Source organism: Macrobrachium nipponense, chromosome 39 (assembly GCF_015104395.2).
Source record: "Macrobrachium nipponense isolate FS-2020 chromosome 39, ASM1510439v2, whole genome shotgun sequence".
NCBI classification, from domain to species: Eukaryota; Metazoa; Arthropoda; class Malacostraca; order Decapoda; family Palaemonidae; genus Macrobrachium; species Macrobrachium nipponense.
In genome coordinates, this window is record NC_061099.1 from 59,815,249 (window position 1) to 59,821,387 (window position 6,139).

The 6,139-nt window shown below is 50.0% G+C and overlaps 1 pseudogene; it reads right to left on the reverse strand.

Annotated features, from left to right (window-relative positions):
* Nucleotides 1-5,173, reverse strand: part of LOC135210368 (ATP-dependent zinc metalloprotease YME1L-like) — a 365,863-nt pseudogene extending 360,690 nt beyond the window's left edge.
* Nucleotides 5,174-6,139: the final 966 nt, after the last annotated feature.

Here is a 6,139-nt window from a genome sequence, read left to right on the forward strand (position 1 = left end):
CCTCCCCTGGCAGAAGTCGAAGGCAGAGTCTTTCCTCGGGGCTTAGACGAAGCAACCGTCTTAGCAGCCAAGGAAGCCGCTAACCAAGCTCTTGGGTTTTTTTTTTGGCCGCAGTTGATCGAGGCTGCCCAGAAGCCTTCGATACTGCCTGGCGTTCCTCACCATCTCTCCTGGGAAGAGAGAGGGGAGGAACTCTGCACTGGTCCATTGCGAAGGCCCAATGCCGCCTCACAACCAGCCGCCCTGGACACTCGGGTAAGGACTGCGTCCCTACGCCTAAGTACCAGGTTGGCCCACAAGTTTACCCTCTGGTGGGCGAGGTAGATGGCCCTACCCCCAGACTGGCAAAGTCTCCTGAAAGCCGGGAGTGATATTCCCAGAGGTGGCCGCAACCTTGGACACTGTGAGGGACCACAGGTCAACCAGGAGACTGCTTGGAAAGCCGCCATGGCAGTGGATTCTAGAGCAAGTGCCTCTTGCTGAGAGAACCACAGGTTCTCCGACACCCCTGGAGTTAGCCTAGCTAGCTCCGGGTTAACCTGTTTGGGCGGCATCGGATCCTCGTTGGCACGTACGTAGAACTTCCTCTGTCGCGTAGAGGCGGGGGAAGTAGCTTAGACGACCTGCCGGACCGTAGCAAACCCTCTTGTCCGGAGAACGAGCGAGTCCACCTGGCCCAGCACCGAGTCGGCCAGCTCCGATCGCGGCAGATCCACCGTCGTCCTGGGTTCCTTCTTAGGCCCCCAGAACGACTCGAGCCGCGACATGGGCTCAGGAGGTGGGAGCGGCAATCCTTCCCGAGGTCGTTGTGCTGACGAATCAGCGCAATAACCTCTGCAAAATTCCTCTGGATCTTGGGAGTGACCGCGTCTTGAGGAGTAGGACTGTCAAGCACCTCCAGCAAGAACGCCTCCCGAGACCCTCCTCCTTCAGAAGGAGGAACAGCGACAGACCCCTCCCAGTCTCCTCCTGCCACTTGCGCATACGACTGGTCGGTCCAAGGACCGTGCCTGGCTCGAAGGGCGTCGTGGCGGGACCGTGAGGAGCGCGCCCCTTACGATCACTCCTTGTCCGTCTCGCCCTTCCCGGTGTAGTCCGAGGAAGTTGAAGGAGCAGGAGAGAAAGACCTGACGCTCCCCCTCGCTCACTGGCAGAACTGGTATGCTTGGGGGGCTGCAGGCGATCGAGCTGCAGGCCTGGTCGGCGCGGCTAACTCCTGGGGAGAGCGTCTGGACCGAGAGAACAGCCGGACCCCTGGTCCCATGCGTCAGAGCTGCTGCTGCTGGTCCCCCTATCCGTCCAGTCCCAGTGGAAGCGGCAGTCAGGGGACCTGCAGAGACCACTCTCGCGGTGGGGACCGAGGTGCCTGTCCTCATGGTGCGTCGAACCGCTGGAACCAGCCGAGGCTGGTTCCTGCGATCAAGGGGACCTTTTCCCAGCCTCAGCCCGTAACTGGTCAGGGACCAGCACGTCAACCCTGAGGTAGCCAGCTGGTCGCTACAAGAGACGATCGCTGGCCTGGCCCGGCGAGAGTCACTGAGCGGCTCTCACCAGCCTTCCGCTCCGTGCCTCAGTCCTGGCGCCGAGCGAACTCGGACGTTTGAGCCTTGGCTGCACGGTCGCCGGCAGGAGACTGTACACTCGGTACCTCTCGCGAACCGGGAGGGGGGGGGGGGGAGGCCGAGCCGGAACCTGGTGTAGAGATAGGGACCATTTAGCACCAGACAAGGAAGTGCCGGTGTTAGCCGGTACCCCTGCCCCTCTGTCCCCGTCTTCTTCTTCCTTGTGGAAGGAGAGACGGGCCCCGCTCCCGAAGGAGCAGGAGGACCAGCGGAAGAACCCCCATCCCACCGAAGTGAGACGAGCCCTTAGAAGTTCCCGAGGGAGACTTCTTAGGGGGGGAGGAGCCAGCCTGCTTCTTCTTCGGCTTGGAAGCCTTGGAAGTCGAAGGGGAAGAGGCGGCAGCAGGCGACGAAGAAGACGACGAAGACGACGACGACACCTTCCTCTTCTTCTTCTTCTTCGTCAGCTCCCTCAGACAGACGTCAGGTTCCTCCATCCAGGATGGAGCCGGAGCTGTTGCCGAAGCAACAGGGCCCGGCTGCACCTGTCCGGAAGGACCTGCGACTGGGGCAGCACACCACGGGCTGGAACGACATTGGCAGGGGCAGGAACAGCAGAACAGCAGGAGCGGCAGGTACGGCAGGCAAGTCAGGTACGTCAGGAGATGGGGCAGCAGCCAGCGACATCCTGGGTACCGGAGGCAGGTCCAGGGGCGAACTCTTCGGGCACCGAAAGTCAGGGGCTGGCAGAGCAAAGAACCCGGGAGGGGAGGCAAGCCTCTCCTCGGTACGGCAGCAATCGGGGCCTGCACAGTGGCAGTAGGAGTCACCGGTCATCACGTGTGGAGTGTACACCAGGTGAGGAGGGGGTCGAGACAGTGGTGGTGGTAGTGGTCACCGCTCCATGGGTGACAGGAACAGCACCAGCCAGATGAAGCAGCCCCTGGACGCTCGGCATGCCCTGGAGCCCCAGCGGGAACCACACCTGGCTGAGGTCGTCGCCCACAGCAAGAGCACCTGAGGAAGCAACAGTCGGGTTATTAGGAGGGGTTCCCCCTCGTGCGGAGGGGGGGGGCACCCCGAGCGAGCGGAAGACCCCGAATACAGTTGCACGTCGGGGTATCTTGCCCCCTCCTCTATGCTCGACAGAATCGGGCGAAGAGAAGGACCGAGAAACACCCGCCGAAGGGGAAGGAGCCATACGCGGGAGCTGAGCCGGGGGCAGGAAGGAAGACGACGTGTCTGTGACCAAGGGGGTTGCTGGAGAGCTTTCCGACGACTCCTTGGCAGGCTTACGCTTCTTCCTCCTACCCTCATACAGCACCCACTGCACCTCCGACCAATTTACACAAACATTACAGGGCTCGGCCCGAGAGCATTCACGTCCCCAGCACTGAGCACAATAGAACCTCGGGAAAGGAGCAAAAGACCCCGCACTTACGGCCCTCCACACCAGGGCAAACTCTGCAGCTGATGGGGGCCACGGGGAGAGCTCCAATTCATGAGATTCCATCATAAATCAAGAATAATTCAGAAAGTCACACGTACTTACAGTAAACTTTCACTACACAAACAAACCAAGTTGAAGAAACACAACAAAAGATACGACGAAGAAGCGGGCAGAGAGTGATGACGAACATGTCCTCCACCAACGAGGCCGAAAGCAAAAGTGATTCTTCACCTCCCAGTCGCGTGGCGCGTGCACTGTCGGACAGGCAGTTAACTATCAAACTCCCTTGTTCGAAGCTTACGACCGTTTCCAGCTGCCGCTAGTTACCTTCCTATTGTAAAGGACCTAGGGCTTATATTATGTATCGGAACAATGTTGATATTTGAGTTAGGAATCTAGTTACTTTTTCAACAACAAATATTTTCAAATAAATAATTATGAATATGTAAATAATTTATGCAATTCATGACCTTATACTGCCTTTTAACTATTTATTTTAAATAATTATCTAGTGGACACTTTTCTTCTCTCCTACCAAAAATCATAGTTCCCTTGGAAAAGTCATTGTTTATGATTTTTTGTGAAGAAAGTGCCCCAGCGTCTATGGGTACAAGTGGTGTGCGGATTTAGCACATGGAATGGGAAGTTTATTGACATAAGCGACTCCGCAAACATCGAGATGGTGTCAATCTTCTAAATATTTGGAGTTTAGTAAAAATTTTGAAAGCATCATGGAGGTAGTGTGCACTGCGTAGACCCAGACTTTTCATTACCGCTTTAATCTTAAAATATAACCTAAATTTCTAACTTTGGAGATAATACTTCGAAAGGAGAGTAGAGGTCTCAAACTCCTTCTCTCACCACCACAACTCGTGACTGATGACCATCTCCGGTGTCAGGACTTGTGGCTTCAAACACGGTGGAAGCTGGATCCACTAGTCCAGTCAGTTATTCTCCCTATGGCCGTTTCCTACCAATACAGTAAATGACCAAGCAGCAACATAGCAGGCACCTCTCTCGTAACACGGCCATTTCTCAAATAAGTGCTTGATTTATGCCATTATTTTGTAATCTAGGAGAAAACACTTACTTCGAGAGGAGTGTAGAGGTCGTGGTGTGCTACCTGGATAGACCTCAACTCTTGACTGATGCTCATAGCAGCAAATTCTAGTATTTTTTCAGGAAGGTGGCTGCTATGTCACCACTCGGTCATTTACCCTGGCTCATTGTTAATGAAACTTTAAAGTTTAAGTTTGATGTTGTTTAACCAATTCCTTGGCATTCTCCCCATGTATTTTATGGCATTCTAGCCTGGTAGGTATGTCAGGTTTAGTTGGATTCATTCCTCCAGCCAGTTTAGGACTCAGTGCCCTAGGTTAGGCTAGGTATGTAAGGTTAGCTTAGGATGAATTCTCATATTTTACTCATTACTGAAGAAGGACCAAAAATAGGGTAAATGACCAAGCAGCGACCTAGCAGCCACCTTCCCAAACTAAGTAGGAACTTGAATTTACAGCCATGAGCATCAGTCATGAGTTGTGGTCCATCCAGGCAGCACACCGAGACCTCCAGTACGGTTTTTTGGGAAGTGGCCACGTTCCGAGAGAGGTGGCCACTATGTCGCCCCTAGGTCATTTACCCTAATGGTCAGAATATCAAAAACTAGAGGATCACCAATCTGTACAACTATGGAATTTCAACATCACAGCCTGTTGCAGGTCTTAGGTAATCGAAAATGTTACGCAATGCATTTTAAATGGACAACCCAAACACATACTGGAAAAAAATTGGGGGAATCATATAAGCTTCTTGTGTTATTTCTTTATACTTTCATTGATAACTATGCCTGATGTACCAGAGTTGACCAAATCTAAATTAGTAAGTAGCCTAGGTATTATAGCTAGTAGGTAGATAGGTCTAACAGGTTGTGAAAGCCAGTGCACGAAGCTAGGCCAACCCTATTCTGCAACTTGAAAAGTACCTAATATCATACCTGATTCTGCACAAATGTACTGCATGTGCTAAACATAGTGTACACAAATATTTTGGACACTATAATCCGAATAACCCAAACGTTTACGTAACAACGACAATACACTAAACAAGGTTGGTATTATAGCACTGACACAGCAGAGGTCACACACACTATATTAAGTAGAGTATGAGAGAAATTAGGCAGTCTTTGAATTACCCCTCAAGTTTATTATTTAAACGAAAATTTTTGTTAATTATCTAATTAAATTTATCAGAAACATTTATTGTTATTTAACACCGTCTTGGAGTAATTCATTTGAGATTATAAAACTTGAATTTGCTACTGTGCAGAGTTAGATAATCGGTTTCGAAAGCGAGAACCCTCAAAACGGTACGAATGTCTGTTACATAGAAATAAACAAACTTCTTCTTCTTTGTATTATTAAAAGACATTGAACCGGGACACAAGGTTGATGGAAAAAGAAAAGTCGGAACACAAAGACATTCTAATAGTAAAGGTTAATTATAGAACAGCAATATTTAACATAATTCTGGTCTACATGTTAACTAGTGATAAAGAAAGAAATAAACGAATAATAAGCGCCTTACATGTAGCAATAGAGAAAGCCACAGACCTGCCTGTGATTGTCCTTGGGGATTTCAATGGGCATTTAGGTTTCATAGGGACACAAGAACTTGACCAAAATGGAAAATATGTTATGGACCTAATGGAAAAATATCATCTTACGCTATTAAATGGAGATCCCAGCTGCAAAGGAGAGATAACCTGGAGTAGAGGAGATCAGAACAGCGCTATAGACTTTGCCCTAGTCAACCAAAATATGTATAAAAACTATGAATGTATGGAGATAGACGAGGGAAAATATGAATATGACCTATCAGACCACCACTTCATAAAGGTCCAATTCAGAATGAACACTAAAGTAAGGAAAACATGCAGAAATTAAACAAAAGAAATAAAATATTTGAAAGTTACAGAAGAGTCTACCAGGAAATACCTTGCAAATATAGAATGTAAACTAAGCCAACAAGACAGAAAAGGAGATCTAACCCAGTTGGAAGAAACAATGAGTGAATAAAAAACAAATAACCTAGAAAGGATAATCAAAAGAAGGTTAAAGACAGGAAAGCA